Source organism: Lethenteron reissneri, chromosome 9, assembly GCF_015708825.2.
Source record: "Lethenteron reissneri isolate LAM-NWPU_2019-01 chromosome 9, ASM1570882v1, whole genome shotgun sequence".
NCBI lineage: Eukaryota > Metazoa > Chordata > Hyperoartia > Petromyzontiformes > Petromyzontidae > Lethenteron > Lethenteron reissneri.
This window is the reverse complement of record NC_083787.1, coordinates 8,065,922-8,084,065: the sequence shown is the minus strand read 5'-3', so window position 1 is coordinate 8,084,065 and position 18,144 is coordinate 8,065,922. Positions and strand designations below refer to the sequence as shown.

Below are 18,144 nucleotides of genomic sequence, written 5' to 3'. Positions count from 1 at the left end.
CTCACTAAAGCGTCGGTCTTTCCATTGGACGATCACAGTTGACTTATCACAAAATGGTATTAATTTTATCATACCCGAAGGGATGATGTGCTTTCAATCCCCAGCAGGTTATATATGTTGACTCGCGACCACTTCATCGCGAGCTCGCCTGCAGCATACCGACGTCGTTGTTGTGCGCCGCACGTGTTGTTTAGTTTTTTAAACGACTTGTCGAGGTGTTTGGGAAAAAAAACAAACCCTCCCCCCCCCCCCCCAAAAAAAAGAAAGCTCTCACTTTTTTTTGCAGAACCGTTATAACTCTATTAGTTTGCGAGCAGTCGATAAACAGCAGCAGCAGCAGCAGAGAATAATAATAATAATAAGAAGGAAGGAAGGAAGAAAAAAAACCCGCCTGTGAAAACAAATCGACTCGAGATATAAAGGGAAGCTCAATTGTTATTGACATCCGGATTTGTGCTAATGATCTCTTTAAGTAAATAGCACTGAGCCCGCGGCACCCCAGCGTTATCAATACGGAGGCCCCCCGCGGATTCAAGAAGTGGCCCTTTCTTCCAGAATGTCTCCCGCTTCACCAGGTGAGCCTCCCCCCTCCCTCTCTCTCTCTCTCCATCCCTCCATCCCTCCGTGGCATGAAAGCGTCTGCGATGAAGACGCGCTCCTTCCGCGCAACGGACACTGCCGAGAAAGGCGCGCTAATGAGGTCGTGTGAAGTATTGTTTAGGCACAATTATCGACTCGCTTTCATCGACCTCGGTCGCTATCGGGACAGTCCCATGATGCATTGTGACCCATTTGCACTCCTTTCCGAAAACCGGCAGAAGAAAAAAAAATAAACCTCCCCCGACCACTGCCTCTGCATGCATAATGTACTTCATCATCATCAGCAGCAGCATCATCATCAGCAGCAGCATCAGCAGCATCATCAGCAGCAGCGGCACTCACTGCCAGCTATGTTCTAGCCACTGTCGGAGGAAGACCTTCCCACATTTAATTTGTATTTAAAGCTGTCGTGACTGCAGGGATTCATATGCTTGGTTCTTTCTGTAAAGTCACGTAGAAGGGAAATAGTAAAATAATAATAAAACATATTTTTTCCAGAATACCTTCCCACATTGTTGCCATCCATCACGGTCCTGTGATGCCACGATCCGTTCTCGCTCCTGCGCACGAGTTGATCTCGTCACTCCGTCTCCGCGGTGGCTGTCCCCTTGGACGTGTTCCCTCCTCTGAATGCCATTCCCTCGCCGATCTCGCCCACCTGCTCCAGAATGTACTTGTGCGTTTCATTCATACTGGGAGCTGGGCGCTATTGTGTGGTCAGAGCACAACAATAGTCTAAAAGTTGTGGGTTGTTACACCGGTTGTGGATAAACTCAGCACAACATTATCCTCACACGATCGATATAAATTGCGAGTACAACAGTGTGGCTGTCCTGTGGAATTTCGTAGACTAACTCAGCACTGTGAATGGATATAAGTGGCACCTCATTAGCCATTTCAGCAGAGAGACACCTTGGCTTGACTTTTTTTATTCATATATTGTATTCATCATGTGGTCTAACAATGGTCAGCCTATGGAGAGACTGGTGCATGGCATAGGCATTGTCGACTTTCCATCAATGACTCAAAACCGCCAACGGAGATGAGCACTGCCCAATGGCCATGTGATTGAGGTCAAAGGGCAATGCTTATCGAACAGAAATATATCTGTAGAGAGATTTGATTATTTATAAGTATAACCCGTAAAAACAATTTTTTTCACTATAAATCCTTTATATGCGTGGCGGCTAGAGTCCTCTCGTCCTCTGGCTTGAGATGGCTGCCACCTATGGGTCAGATGATTGTCTGCCAGTATTAAGCAATTGGTAATTAAATATTTAATTTGTTTTCCCTAAAGAGTGTAAAATTTTGGAAAAAAAATTTCACGAACATTAATTGTCTCGCACAACGAGTCTGTGTGGAAAATGTCAGCTCGATTGGATCACGGGAAGTGGGTTAAAAAACGACCGAAAGATTTGCACGGTCGTAAGCAAGCAAGCAAGCACGCAAGCACGCAAGCAAGCAAGCAAGCGAACTTAATATAAAGGATTTAAAAATAGCTATTATTGTCTGTGGCGATGTGGGGAACAAACATTTCGGATCCTTTTATCTGCAGTGTTAACCCGTGAAGTTCCTCCAATTAACCACAAAACAAAATGGGGATAACCACGGATAATAGGATGAATTGGCCAACAAAATCCACTTATCGGTGAAGAATATGTGGATATTAGAAGTAATGTAGGAAATTCCCAAAGAATAAGGGGCCTGTCGATACCCACAGATAAGAGGATGAGATTGCCATGCAACTCCATCTATCCGCGAAACATTGCAGTAAATAGTAATGATATGGCCTCGGATAAAGGGAGTATTGAAACTGGACAGGTCTGGTGGATATTAAGCATCACGGATGACAGGGGTGTGGACAAGACGGAGTTCTACTGCTCATGTATTCGCCTGTCACATGTCGTGCATCGAGATTGAAACGAGCCTCCAAATCCACCGATCTGGCTCCTTACAATGCGACTTCTGGACAACACTGAACTGCGGGGTAATTTATCAACGATCAAATTTTCTTGTAAAGAATGCAACTACACGAACATGAGACTGAGCGAGAAATTTTTGTTAAATGTTTTGGCTGCAAGAATATGATGAATTATTTTTTTTCTGCTCATATTGAAGTACTTCATATCCCAAGATTCCATTTGAAATGGCACAAATATATATATATTTTAAAGCCATGGAAATTCCTGTCAACTTTCACTGTAAGAAGCTATTTGGGCAAAACGTGACTGGAAGAGTCTTAAATTTTCCAAAGTGATGGGCTTTGGATTTTAAAATATATTTTTTAAATCTCCTCATAATTTCGCCAGCAAACGGAAAATAAATTGCTGTGCGTGACTGCAAAGTCTCACGAAACGACACTGGCCCTGATTTAGGCAGGGCATATATGTGTGTGCATTGGCAACGTGGAAATGGCCTGCACGCATATTTAAGAATGGTAATGCGCAAAAGGTCATAGATCATCTCCTTCTGGAGCACATTAGCTGTCGAGGCAGCTTCGTTCATTGCTGAAATTAAAACCCCACGGGACACTGGGTTTTAAAGTATTTTTTTAGCGGGTCAGGCAAGACTAGGCACAGCTAATGAGAGTTCAAGTAGTGAAGCTTGTGAGCCGTTTGCTGTCTGCAGTTGAGGGAGAGGGTTACTTTAAAAAAGAAGTAATCCTTGCCTGATTACCAGTAACTCAGGATTGTATCTGTGTCAAGGTAATCTCGTATTTGAAATGCTTAAAGAAATGCAATCCAATTATTTCTTTCGTTTTAAAATGAGTTTTTTTTTTAAATTTGCGAGGTTGATTTAATTAACTTAAACTAATTTACAGCTCGCTGTCAACCAATTGCTGGCCAAGGAAGGCCTTCCCGTGCCTGTTTCAGTCACGGGGTTGCCTGAACATGCTTGACCACGCCAGCCAATGCTCGATGGTAATGGGTCATTCAGATAACGAATTGGCACATTTTGTTTTTACAGTGACAAACCTTATTAATTGTCTGTGTCGGGTGGTGGCGGGTTCAACGACACATTTATATTTACGCGATCTAACCGCCCCCCCCCCAAAAAAAAACCCTCACGGATTTAGATAAAGTTGAGTTACCGATGTTAGCTATATTGTCGGATCCTGGGTTCATCCTGCTGGTGCGCTAACCACTATGCCACTCACCGGCTCCACCCACCTCCCTCTCCTATTAGTTTAGCAGATGCCCTGTCGCTGGTGTTGCCATGCGGCATTGCGTGTTGCGTAAACGGCCCCACTACTTATGCTGATTTACTACGTACATGCGATAATAACTCTATTCTGATTGCGGGCTCTGCAGAATCATCCGTCTGACTTACATGATCATTCCCCTCTCCAGCCACCCCGCCTTGTACGTAAAAAAAAAAGAATTGCCATTAGAATATGATCATAAAAGGTAATCATTCAGTGCATAAAAACTAACGACTATCTGATTACACACCATCAATGGAGTAATGATATGGGATGGGACTACTGGTACTGCCTTTGGTAATGTGACTGCAATAGCTGGCCACTTGTAATATATCACTTTCCAACATTGGCAATGTGTGTTTCTTCATACGTTATCAGCCTTGCTCGTGCACGCTATGCGTGTTTCGATGCACGTGTGTCAATACAATTAGTAGTGTGTATGCCACCCGCTATTGCTGCATCTCTTCGGTTCCAATTGGCAGTGTCTGATGGCAAGTATTGTTAACGGTAAGTGCTGAGTGGTCACACGTCGTTGTGAACAGGGTTTACGTCTGTGCAGACAGTAATGGGGAATGCGCTCCCGATTTTCAAAATAATAAGAATAAATATCCAGATATCAATCCTAGATGTGACATTTTGGGAATCAGATTTTTTTTGTTGAGATTTGTTTCAAATTCTAGGGGATTACAGGAAGCGATTTTTCATGCGAGGTCACTTTTGTGCTCTTCCTGCCAAAAGTGGCATCACGTGGCAGTAGCACAAAGTTGCGATGAATGGCCACTTCTTGGAAACCCATCCGGAAATCTGAATAACATCGTAAATTGTCGTGAATAATTAAAACATGCGATTATCCGAAATCTGCAATATTTAAATTGCAAACTCATCCCTCGTACGTACCTATTGTCCAACATCTGCTGGGAATTAATTTGGAGAATGTTAAGATAGGATTGTTTTCCCCCCGTAGGTTGTCGGCCGTCCCTATTGCACAAACTCCAATGAATGTCTCAACAAAACAAATGAGCAACACCCACGCACAAAACAAAGATCCCTCCTGTAGCCACATTCAGATTGTTGTGGTGAGCACCACTCCAGGTCGCCTTGGCCACACCAGTTCTGAAGTTTACACAACACACCGGATACTCATTTGAGGCTGAGTCGACCTATGGTAAGTCCAGAACCAATGTTGGCCATGAGTAGGAATCGAACTCAGGATCGCTGGGTACGTAGCACAGCGTTCTCACTACTATGCTACCGATTTCCACACATAACGCACACACAGACCCACACACTAATGCAATGCAGTCCTTGGTATTATCTTGCAACCACACACACAATTACGATTATCCATACTTACCGTCTCATGTGTAGGACCGACATGCTTGGGGCAGTGTACACAAAAAACAGAGATGACAAAGATCCCCCGTATAGCCTTAGCATACTGTTGGGGCAAGTGCTGTTAGCGAGCAACCTACTTGCCTAGCACCGTGCAGAGGCTGCCTTTGTTTCCCGAGTGCTAATATTTACATTCACACAATGTACCAGGTAATCATTTAAGGCCGAGTCAACGTTGGGAAAACCCAGGGAAGGTCCATATACCACTGTTCACTGCTGTTATCCATGGCCAAGAATTGAGCACGGGTCACTGGGTTTGCAGTGAGGTGCATTAGCCACCGTGCATGAGGTGCATGGTTCGAATCCTGGTTATTGCTGCGGTTGTATTATGAACCATAAACGTACACGTTGTCTGCTTCACACTGGACGTTGAAGACTCCATGACGTCATTCAGAAGAGTAGGCCATTGTGTACCGCTGTCATGGTCTAAATTTGCCAATTTTTTTAAATTACCACGCAAATTAGTCAACCAGGTGTATAGATTGCGACCATCCACAGCATACTGCAAAAAGGCAACGTTAGCAGGACCCTCCTGAGAAAGAGTCATTATACTCAGTGAGCTTTTCCAGGGTAAACAAGCATGTCTATCTGTGCATACAAGACAAAGATCCCCCTATAGCCTTAACAGATCGTGGGGGCACGTGCTTTTAGCGAGCAGCGCCTATGAAGGCCGGCACGGCAACACCGAGGCGGTGGAGGTGGCCAGCACCGCGCCCAGCACCTCTGTCTCCCGAGCGGTGATGTTTTACACATCGCACCAGGTACTCATTTGAGGCTGTCGACCTAGGAACGCTTCAGATATATTCATCGCAAACGTTGAAACATGAGTAGAAATTTAAATTCAGGCCGCTGGGTTCGTAGCGTCGGGGACTCACCGCTACCCTACCGCTCCACCCCACCGTCTGCATCACATACGCGTAACGCAGACACACACGCAATGTGCACACAGCACGAGTGTTAGCTGATGCTGGCGAGTGCGATGGTGACACGGGGCGAACTCGGCCACTGATTTAGCAGCTGCTATCTGAAGCACTTGACCACCATTAGGAGCTTGAAGCTAAGCAGGCTCTGTGTCTGGCCTACCTCATAACGGCAAGGATAATAATCACCTGCGGGTAAAAAAATAAAACGGATTTCTCTGGTTTTATTAACCACGCGAAAATTCCGTGAATGTTGGCGCTTCATCAGCTCCCATGGTCCTCAGACCCGGGCCGTTTGCACGGCCGTAAATAATTGGAATGTTCACGAGTGGTGAAAACGTCAAGGGTGTATCCCAGCTTCAAATGAGTGCGGGGTGGCATTCATCTGCGTTGGCGAGCCTGAGCCAGTGGTGGAAATTCCACATCCCGAAAGCGGGGGCCAGTCTCCACGTAGGGCGGCCATGTGTTGGCTTCCTACAAAGCGATACATTTATTTTACCCAACCTCTGAAGGATGATGGGCTTCGTTGACCCTAGACTGAGATAGGAACTTGCAACCTTTTTTTATTGTGGCTTGAGTAGTCTAACCACTGAGACATCCAGCTACAGCGATAATTAGCATTCGTGATAATCAGCATTAACCATGGCCAATCCACTGCTGGATGAAAGCTTCTCCAAGCTGCTGCCATCTCTCGCGGTCATGTGATGTAATAATTATTAACATAGCATCCACACACAAGCTGATTCCGATGCTCCATCTTCTCTGTCATAGAACTAAATTCAGTTGCTCAATTACATTCTTACATATTGTAAACCTGCTCTGATCAATTCCGTTTCTAAAAAAAGCTCCCAGCATGTGGAGCGAAACAGCCAACGTTAAATTGAGATGTTTCTGGTTGCCAAACATTGCACTCGGCATGCAAACAGAACGATCTATGAATACGTAATTTAAACAACACCGACTGAGGATCATTTTAAGATCATAATCCGGGGCAAATTCTCTTTGGTGAGTTGCTCTTGCACCTTCATGGATAAGGGCATTTCCAGGTGTATTCATATTTTGCGAAATTAAATTGTCAAAAATTTCTACATCTGACCAGATGGCACAGGGGTCGGGGGGGGGGGGCGCTGGGATCACAGTGGAAAGGTCAACGTTTAAAGGTAAAGATGCGGCCCTGAAATTATGTGCTCACGCCACTGCTGCTGGAAGGCACTAGACAGCCTCAATGGTCGCATAATTGGCCCAGTGTTCCACACAGGCCAAATATCCTCCGATTAGCACGGTCGGTTACGTACGGCGCGAAATAAGTTCCACGTCCAATCGACTAACTGTGGCTGTGACCCGTTTGCTCTGCTCGGTGGGCAGAGGCGGCAAAGGGGGTCGTCAAGAAACTTTGCCAGAGCCTCAACCGGGTGACCGGTGGCCTCTGGATCGCATGTTGAACCGCGTGAACCGCCGTGCGCCGTGGTAGTGCTCCCCAGTTGGGAGGATCTGATCTCACTTGGCGTCATCGAAATTAGGGGCCGTGCATAAATGACGTCACGCGATTTTGGAGGATTTTTTACCCCCCCCCCCCTCGTCACACGGCGTCACAAAAAGTGAGACCCCCCCTCTCTCAAATATGACGTCACAAAGCTCTGTTCACCTCCCCCCAAAATAAAACTTGCTTCAAATCGCTTAAAACTATTGTCATTGTAGTGCGTATTTAATGTGCCGCTGCACTCTGATGTTGTAGGAGAAAACATTTATTAAAAAGTCTATTTAATTAAGTAGAACGTGTTGTCTATATTTATTTAAAGTTGCGCATTTTGATGCGACGTCACATTTATCACCCCCCTCCCCCTCGTCACACATCGTCACAAATGTCTGACCCCCCCCCCCTCAGGTGTGTGACGTCATTTATGGACGGCCCCTTAGTACATCAGTTCTTTTTTTTTGCAATTGGCCAGTACGAGCTGTCCAATTATATGTTGAACTGTTGAACTTCGTTCGCACCGTACGTAGCCAACCTTGCTAATCGGAGGTGTGCAGGACAACAAACTAAATACAAAAAGCCATTGGGAGGTCTGTCCCTGGCATAGGAATGTGGACTTTCCATCACTGCCTCAAGACATCCAATGGAGGTAATTTTCTCAAAAAAGTATCTTGAAACAAACTTGTATTTAGATGCTTTATAAATTCATAGTCATTATGGTGAGATTACTGTTTGACAAAAGTATAATTTGTCAAACTATAAACCGCACAAAAATATAAAAAAAGAATTATTTTTTCAGAGCACAACTTGTATGTAACGCGAATTCGGCGCGTTACCTACGCGGAGGGCCTGTCCGTGTGAGTGGAGAGGCATTTGCTCGCCAAAGAAAGTAGTTCCCACGTTGGCGACCCAGACGTCACCCCACGCTGTGGAGCGCGGCACATTTATAAATGTGCATGCACTGGCGAGCACCACAATGTTTTTAGTGCTTCGCTGTTAATAAATTATGAATGTTAAACGTAAGTTCTCTAAACGATGTTGGCTTGGCGGCCGATCAGCTGACATCATTTTACAATCCATTACGCAATGCACTGAACCAAGACATTGCGCCTTCGTGTTCGGCTGCATTAAGGCTACTTTTGGCCCTCTAAGGTGCGAATTTTATGTTTGTAATTACGTTTTACCCACCGTGAGAGGGCAGGGCTTTGTGACGGAACAAGAGGTGTCATCGACAGCTGTCCTCCACGCCACAAGTTCTGCTCCTGGAGCGTCCAGTAGTCCAACGCTCGGTTGGACGTCGCTCCCTCTGCGCTGCTGTGCCCACAGTCTGGAACACCACCCCCCCCCCACCCTTGGATGTCCACACTGCGGATTCCCTCCATGTAGCCTGTGTAACAATTGCAGTATGATGAGGCAGGGCCCATTCCAGATGGCACACGTTTAACTATTTCTCCTTTGCACGTGAGTGGATATTCTCTCTCTGTCCATCGGACATGTACACTCGTTTTCAGGTCAATCCGACACAAACATCTTTAGCGGGTTCATCCGAATCTTCATTGGAATGTTCATACTGTATCTAGACCAGATTTTGGGGTTTTTCAGATGAGTACAAAAAAATCGGAAAAAAATACCAGTCTCTGTCTGGTATTTGTATACAGCCTGGCAATGCCCCATTGCAGGCAAGATGAGCCTGATTAAGACACACGGACAGTAACGATAGTATGTTCTGTCCCTTCGAAGAACATCCCATAAAAAAGTGTCAACCGATTAGACTCGAAATGGAACATTACTGGGTATTCGTGAGTTGTGCGTGCGCCCTTCGCAAGCATACGCTGCCTCTCCCCAACGTGTTTTGGGGTTGGTTGTACCGCTTGTGCCTTATTCGGCACGACGCTTGATGTTTAGCCTAACGTGCTGGCAGCTTCTTCAGTCCAGAAGAAGCCGCGTTGTGCTGTACCGCTCTCCGATGTGTTTTCGGATTAATCCGCGAGTGGTTTGCCAGGTAGTCGAACGTTCAGCTCCGCGTGCATGATGAAGCTCATTTGCGATGGCTCTGCAGCCCAACTGCGAACCCTACGCAAGAGTATACACTCCCCCTATAGAACAGCAGCCTCTTCTCCAGAAATCCATCGATATTGGGTGATTCCAAAAGGACAATGAGATGTGACAGCCAGATTTCTGCTTGCATGTTGAAATAATGGGGCCCCATCTATAAATGGGTGGAGGTATCGGGAGGCGAGGCATCAGGTTTAAGGAAAGAAATGCTCCCGATGGTGTTTATCCCCACGTTAAGTAGAGGATCTGCCTCTTGCAATCTGAAAACGACCGCATTTATATGCCTTTATTCGCCGCAATATTCATCTTATCGTGAGTGTTAGGCTGCCTGGCAATGAATAGAGACTCGGAGCCATTTTTCACCAGATGAATTTTGCTTCTGCCCTTTTCATTTGGATATTGTCTTTCTTGCAAAGTGACTGCAATGCAGAAAAAAACAACAACCCATACGTGAGAGGTGGCCTGGTTTGCCAGGGTGGTAATACCACTGAGAGCATGGCGTTGACACTGCTAAGATCCTGGGTTCAGACCTGAGCAGCCGCCCACTATTGCCGCGAATTGAGCCATTATTTAACACGTGGGAGGCTTTCGCGACCAATATCATTCATAATCAACGTTTTTGGGTTAGATCGCGTTATTTATCAATGTGTCGTAACCCTCCACCACCCGACACGGCTAATCAGCAAAAAAAGGTGCACGTTGACAAAAGACAAATAGTTCACTGCTTTAGCCCACCCGTGTGTTGAAGCGTGAAACCACAACATTTACAATTTTTGAGTACGACGTTTCGCTGGTAATTGCATCCAGCATCATCGGGCAATTCGCCGGAATTAACCAGCGAAACGTCGTACTCAATTTTTTTTGTAAATGTTGTGGTTTCACACTTCAACACACCGGTGGGCTAAAGCATTGAACTATTTGTCTTTTGTCAACGTGACACTTTTTTGCTGATTGGCCGTGTCAGGTGGTGGAGGGTTACGACACATTTATAAATAACGCGATCTAACCCAAAAACGTTGATTATGAGCCATTATTATCACGAGCAATGAGTGGACAGTCCAGGTACAGCCACCGATAACTTAACAAATAAAAATAACATTTTGTTTGTCATTCAGTTTTGCATGCGCATCCTGTAGGACATACGGTAGGTGTGGAAGCTCAATGTGCCGGAAGCTTCTGCAAGAAATGAATTGAGCTGCTCGATTCAATGTTCTCACACGGCATTCACGGCAAGCCTAAGCTGATATATTCGAATTCCTCAGGAAGCTCCCAGAACTCGGAGCGAAACGTCGCACAATTGCGCCCCAAACCAAGACCTGGAAACGCGTCGGAGACCTGTGCAGCACAACTGCAAAATCCTACAGAGTAACGCTACCAAAAATGAATAATACATCCTATAGAGTAACATACGCGCTTGTTTATTCACAGCTCACGTGAACAGGGCAAAGTCACCCACAGCGAACGTATTGAGTCTCATCACAGTTTCGTGAAGTTTCGTGACCTTGAATTCTCTCCGTGACTCCCGTAGGGCGTGACGGAAGCGGTACGGTCATTCTTCATGAATTATTACACGAAGCTGCATCTCCTGTGAACCAGCTTGAGGCTCTGATGCATGTTCCTGCCTTTTCATTTTACGATCCCCTATGAGAGTAGGGGGGGGGGGGGTTCCTTTGGAACGACAGGAAATTTGTGTTCCTTCCTTTTTAATGATGACGGGGGTAAAGTATGGTATTTTCCGCCTGTCCGCTTCACAGTTTGAATGCGTCTCGCCTAATGAATTAAGTCAATTGTCAGAGGTGGTCGTGCAGTCTAGGAGTGTATTGCTCACGTCAGTGGACTGTGCCAACAGTTGTGAAATGCTGGGTTTGAATTAGGATTGCAGCGATATGGCGATACGATGATATACCATATCATTTCAGGTCCAGATAATCGTATTATCTGTTTAGCCAATCTATTATTTTATTTTGATGATCAAAATTCAGTTTATTAACATTATTGTTTTTACTTCGTGAAGAATTAATAAAAAAAGAATGCGGTTTATATTTAAGAAGGGAATAATATAATAATATGCACAATTGTTGACTTTGCAAAATACTTTACCGAATAATTGATTGTATGATGTAGATTTCAAAACGTATTGCGTTAACTGACAGCATAATACGCATCATAGGTTGTAAAGCTGCAATGATAAGAAGGCTTATGGGCAGGGTTACGTTGACTAAACTGCAGTTGAAGAACGTTGATGCCATCTTAATTCTCACGGAAAGTATAGCAAATTCCAACCATAAAGTATAAAAAAAAACGCGTGAAATACAATTACAAAGATACGGGAAACCGACATCCCGGTAATTATCACTTTGTGAAATTTGATATTATATTGTGAAAATGTATATCTCGGCATCAGAGCTTACTTAGTCACTAAACCAGTGCTTACTTAGTCACTATTCTGCAGGGTGGGATGTAAACAACACCCACATTCGAAAGCAGTGGAGAAAACAAATGAACACTTTTAGCTCGTCAAGATTCCCAAGCGTACTGTGAAAATGACAGAGAGCCATACAGTTCACTGGTAATGCCCGAGACTCAATGTAGGGTTTAAACATACCAACACATCACCATCGAGAATGACATTCATGCCACAACACTCGGCCTCCTCTTTGGTTTCCAACCTCTGGGTGCCGTGCCAGCCTTCATAGGTGCTCGCAAACGTCACTTTCCCAAACCTCCAATTAGTACGGGTTGGCAACGTACGGTGCAAAAGAAGTTCAGCATACATATACCCAACTCCTGTCCTAGTAACCTGCTCTCTTCCATCCTGCATACAGGCGCTGCCATCACCACCTCCTCTACCTAATTATAGCAAATATAAGCAGAGCATTATGTGTGTTCACGTATACATTACTTGTGATTTATTCCATCAGCCTATTGGTTTTCTAGGCCAACATTATCCAGCAGTGTTTGTTTAAGCAGGCAAACTCTGGACCAGTTTACACCTTCTGCGTCTCATCAGCAGTAATGCTCGGCAAACAAGTGATGTTGGGTTACCAGCTGTAATTGGCCAGAGCACTTCGTCTAAACTATGAGACCCTGATTGTAGGTGGGGCAGAGAGAATGTTGGGAATTTTTTTTTATTGCATGACAGGGGTAAGCAAGTTGGAAAGTTCAAAATAGAACATGGCAGGAAAGCATTGTAACGAGACAGATATGATTAATTCGTGTTGTGAATGCCAATGTCAAGACGTACAGCCTGGCTCCCCGGATATGACACTTTCACCACTTCATTACAAGCTCACAAGTGCTAGAGGACTGAGCGGCAGCGAGTCTTATGCCGTAATAATTTAATTGCATTCTTATATCCAAGCGACTGCGGGTTAAAGGGCCGGGAATTGTGGTGCCTCACCACCACCGACTTCCGTTAATGCATCCCGACGGGATCCAATTAATGAAACGACTTCGCGAACAATGCCCCTTTTTTTTAATAGGGCGATTGCAAAATACAGGGGGAGGCTTGGGGTAGGGTGGGGGAGGAAACGATTTGCACTCACGGCGCAGACACTCGGACACAATTAGGGATGAGCGCGGCACGCGCGGGCAGATTAAACACATCAGCAAAGACTGCGGGCAACCTTTCATCGGGCGTGTTTATATATTGCAGCAAGGGAGGGCAAAAAAAAATAGCGGCACCATGCCACTTCTCATTTTGGGTAATTGTTCGTTACGTCGCCGGCGCTCGAGCAACATAGAAATTACGCCGACGGATGAGTATTTTATCCCTTTTAACGCGTCGATTTAGCGCGCGCGAGGATTTATGCTGCGCGTGACAGCAATTGTTTGACCGAGCAATTTAGTTGTGCGGCCGTGTTGTCACGTTGGGCTAAACGAACGCCCCTATTCATTGCGTGCGACACCATAACGGGCGGAGGGGGTCGTGCATTTAGAGGCCTGCGAATGAAAAATCGACGTAGCAATTTTTAGGCAAAGTCAAATTGTTCTCCCAGATCTCACGGAAGAGCTGCGTCATGTGCATTTCCATTGATAGCCACTCCACACCCGTACCGGTGGCAACAGCCACTGCATAGGGTGACCCGTTCACAGTTACGACGACGGTGTGATACGATGCACTATAAAGTGACTAAAACGGCGACTGTTGTAAATTATATATCAAGAATGGCTGGAAAGATTAAATGTGGCACAGATGTCATTGAACGTATACGTATGACTACAATTTAACAATTTGAATACCAAATTGTTACATTTTGATACCGGGCGAGAGTTTGATTGGTGTTACTCTGAAGGCATGGGTCACCCTAACTTTATACATTGCTTTACGTCTTGTGCTAAAACACATACAATACATGGTGAGTCAAACTTCATGTGAAACACGACGCTAAGTCGGAATAGCGGAGAAAGGTTCCTGCCGCTGGTTACCAGTCCCGTTCGTGCATCATCCAGCATGATGCACGAGTCAACGCAAGGCAAGCTTACAGCTTGTTGGTGCCGCGTGAAGCGACATCTCACATTACGACGTGGCAGTCGTTGTTGAAGCAGGCTGAGAACACAAACTCCCCATTCCCATGAGAACCAAATAATCAAACGCATTTTCGCAATGTTGCTGGCTCAGCGCTGTGACATGGCCATCGCTTGGCAACCGCATCGTGGCACAAACTAAATTCTCATTTCTTATGGCACCGCGTACTTACACGTGCAAGGTACACCAACAGGTGCAAAGTGACTCGCAGTCATTGCTGGTTTCTCTCCGTCCAAATGAGCCATTTGGCAGAGCGAATCTCGATCCGCAGTCTTGATCCAGTGGTGCAAATGCCACATTCCCATCGCAGTGACCACGTTCTTCATAGGACAGCGAGTATTGGCTTCCGTAAAGTGATGGTCATTTTACCTATTTTCTCAACCCGAGCGCGATGATGGGCTGAGCCAAATCCCAAATGGGATTTGGACTCGTGACCCTTCTATCGTGTATTGAACGCACCTTTGTGAGCGTTCTCAACGAGTGAACACCGCCGCATCAGGCTCCAGCCTGCCGCGCCACGGACAACCTTAACCCTTGCACCTCCAGCTCGACTCTCCTGCCAGCCCTCCGTCTCGGCCGCGCTCTTCATACCCCGGGCACTATTCTCGCCGTGCCAAGTCCGGAACAAAGGAGCCGAGAGAGGACCTCCCAGATTGGTGTTCCAGCTCAATGAGCACGAGGATTATTAAACGAGAGGTGGGGGATGTGGAGCGAGGGGGGGGGGGGGGTTTGGGAAGGGGATGGTGTGGAGAGAGAGGGGGGGGGGGGTGCGGAACAGAATAAGACTAAGAGAGGAGAAGAACCCCCCACCCCACCCCCCACCACCGTCGACGAATGAACAAAAAAACGAAATGTCTGGGTATCGTTTTGCGTCTGGCAGAGAAGCGATGGCAGGTGAGATGGAGACGGGAGAGGCGAGGTGTTGACAGGCATCGTGATTGATTGACGCGATCAAGCGAGACCGTCCGCGCGCATTGCTCCAAGCGCGGAGCGGAGGTGGGGAGGCCGCGGTGGCACGCGCGTCGCGCCCTTCGTTGCCCCCTCCCCGCTCAGAAGCGAACCGAGTCGAGTGGTAGCGAGTCGAGTGGTACCGAGTCGAGGTTCGAGTCGAGTGGTAGCGAGTCGAGGTTCGAGTCGAGGTTTCGAGTCAAGATTCGAGTCGAGGTCCCAGTCGAGATTTGAGTCGAGGTCCGAGTCGAGATTCGAGTCAAGATTCGAGTCGAGATTCGAGTCGAGGTCTGAGTCGAGGTTCGAGTCGAGATTCGAGTCGAGATTCGAGTCAAGATTTCGAGTCGAGGTTCGAGTCGAGATTTCGAGTCGAGATTCGAGTCGAGATCGAGTCGAGATCCCAGTCGAGATTTGAGTCGAGGTCCGAGTCGAGTTCTGAGTCGAGGTTCGAGTCGAGCTTCGAGTCGAGTTTCGAATCGAGATTCAAGTCGAGGTCCGAGTCAAGTGCCCGCGCACTTTTTATTTTATTTTAAAAGAAAGTGGATGAGCCCAAGCCCAAAACGTCTAGCGGCCAGTGACAGAAAGCACTCTCAACGTTGTCTGCTATTGATAAGAGTTGTCGTGTCCTTCAATTGAGCCAATGTTATTATTGTAAGAGCTTGGGAAAAGAGATGCTGGTGATGATAATGTTGGGAAGAGGGCGTTACAAACTGGAGCGGTGCGAGTGGGTGGGTGAGTGTGTGGGTGGGTGAGTGGGTGGGTGGGTGAGTGAGTGGGTGGGTGAGTGGGTGGGTGAGTGGGTGGGCGGGTGAGTGGGTGGGTGAGTGTGTGGGTGAGTGGGTGGGTAAGTGGGTGGGTGGGCGGGTGAGTGGGCGGGTGGGTGGGCGAGTGGGTGGGTGAGTGGGTGGGTGAGTGGGTGAACTGGTGGGTTAGCGAGTGGTTGGGTGAGTGGGTGTTGCGTTATAGTGACCTCCAGTGTGGTGAGTGAGTGGGCTAGTGAGTGAGTGAGTGAGTTGGTGTATTGGTGAGTGGTTGGGTGAGTGTGTGTGCGTTGTTGCGACCTGCATTGTGGTGAGTGAGTGGGTGTTGTCGTCACCTACGATCTGTACTGCATAACATTTGTACCGTTGCAGGACAACAACCGTTCCTGTTGAAATACAATCTATCTAATCTGACCTGCGGTGTGGTGGTTGAACACGGTGCAGTGGATGAGACAGACGAGGCAGTGTCCGGTGGAGCGAGTCCTCAACATGGGTCGAGGGTCAATGAGTGAAGCCCACGGGATGAGTTACCGTGGTCGCAGCGATAGCAGAGTGGGACGAGACGGTCAGTCTGCAAGTGGGAGTCTTCAACACGGGTGGAGGAATGGACAGTGACGTTCCCCGGGAACACGATGTCTGTTTGCGAAGTGCCTTCTCGTCCGCTTCGTTTCAGGGACGCAGCCACCGTGAGTCGTGGGTGTTCCGGACTTATCAAGTAAATCTCAGTGAGCTGATATCAGTGGCCATGGCTCATAATTCTGGCCATTTACCCTGGTTCTGTTGATTTCCTGTGTTCCACACACGGCTCATTGGGATCTGTGTATGAAATATGCCGTACAAATGTAAATTATTATTTTCATAGTTACATAAAAAAAGACGAAGGCATGAAATCACAGAACATGCCATTGATGCCACCACTCCTCAACATCGTGTTTCCTGCTGCCAATTCCGCCGGTTGCGACTCAGTCATCGCGCAACACAGAACGCCGGCTCGCATGGCCCCTGGTGCCTCTCCATCACTGCCTCTCTTGGTAACCAGCCTCCAGCTCTCTCCCCGTACGAGTGGTCCGAAGTTCCCACTGCTGGGAATAGCCCTCCCCGATGCTCTTCATGTCAACGACAGTGGCGCCGCCGTATGAGAAAGCACAAGCGTCGTGCCACTGTGTTGTTGCTGCAGTGCACGTGGATGTAACTTTAACACATATTTTATTTCGTGATAATTAACGAAGCCAAATGAGTTGGAAGTATTCTCAGATGGACATGCAGTTAGACAGACAGCATGGGCAGACAGGTAGAGTGTTGGACAGACATACAGACAAACATATGGGCAGACATGCAGGTAGACAGGGAGGTATTGAGTGCAGAGTGGCAGGCAGACATGTGAACAGAGAGGCAGAATGGACAGACAGAGAGAGTTGGACAGATGAATAAACAGACAGACAGACAGGCATATAGATAGACAGGCCAGCTGGAAGTTAGATCGAGATGGATTAATATCCATAAATGAAGTCCTATTGATACTCCTTGAACAAAACAACAGCTGTACATAAATATTCACTATTGATTAATAATCTACGTGTAGCTTCTGAGGCTGCTCACACGATCGTGCTATTGGACTCCATATGGGTTGACTCATTCTGCACAGGACAACTCCCTCATTGAAACCAGGTGACAACTTCACTGACATGCGTTGTCTATCACCCTGAGAGAGACACCTGGGTGACTGCCATCACTTAGGGGCAGTTACATACTTCAGAGGGAGCTCTAGAGGGTGGCTGGCCTACTCTTCCACGCTGACCAGACGTAACCCGCACTTTGGCCCGCCACACGCGGGTTCGCAGAGGGCAGTGGTGTTGGGGACTGGGGAGGGAATTTAAGAATCGTTCTCCCATTGTCACAGCTGCCGCGACGGGAGACAGAATGAAACCTGCGTACGTGGTGTGCCAACCATCGCCCCGCTGTGGCACCCCCCTCCCTCTCTTCGTCTAAATAATAATAACAACGATAAACAATTTCGATTTAAAGCTTTCGCGACTGCAGGGATTCATCTTCTTGGTTCTTTCGGTAAAGTCACGTAGAAGGGAAATAATAAAATAATAAAAATAAAACATAATAAAATAAAAATGTTTTATTTGATTGTTAAATTATTATTATTTTATTATGTCCCTTCTACGTGACTTTACCGAAAGAACCAAGAAAACGATAAACAACAATAGAGTAAAAAATAAAATAAGAATAACAAATTAAACAATAAAAACAAACCT

General features: G+C 46.6%; 1 long non-coding RNA gene across 1 annotated transcript in view; it reads right to left on the bottom strand.

Annotated features, from left to right (window-relative positions):
* Positions 1–1,111: 1,111 nt before the first annotated feature.
* Positions 1,112–18,144, bottom strand: part of LOC133340331 (uncharacterized) — a 33,942-nt gene continuing 16,909 nt past the window's right edge. The window contains exons 3-4 of the long non-coding RNA XR_009754885.1: positions 8,777–8,975; positions 1,112–1,258 (exon numbers count right to left, since the gene is read on the bottom strand). This is a non-coding gene — a long non-coding RNA (uncharacterized LOC133340331). The remainder of the gene's footprint in view (positions 1,259–8,776; positions 8,976–18,144) is intronic.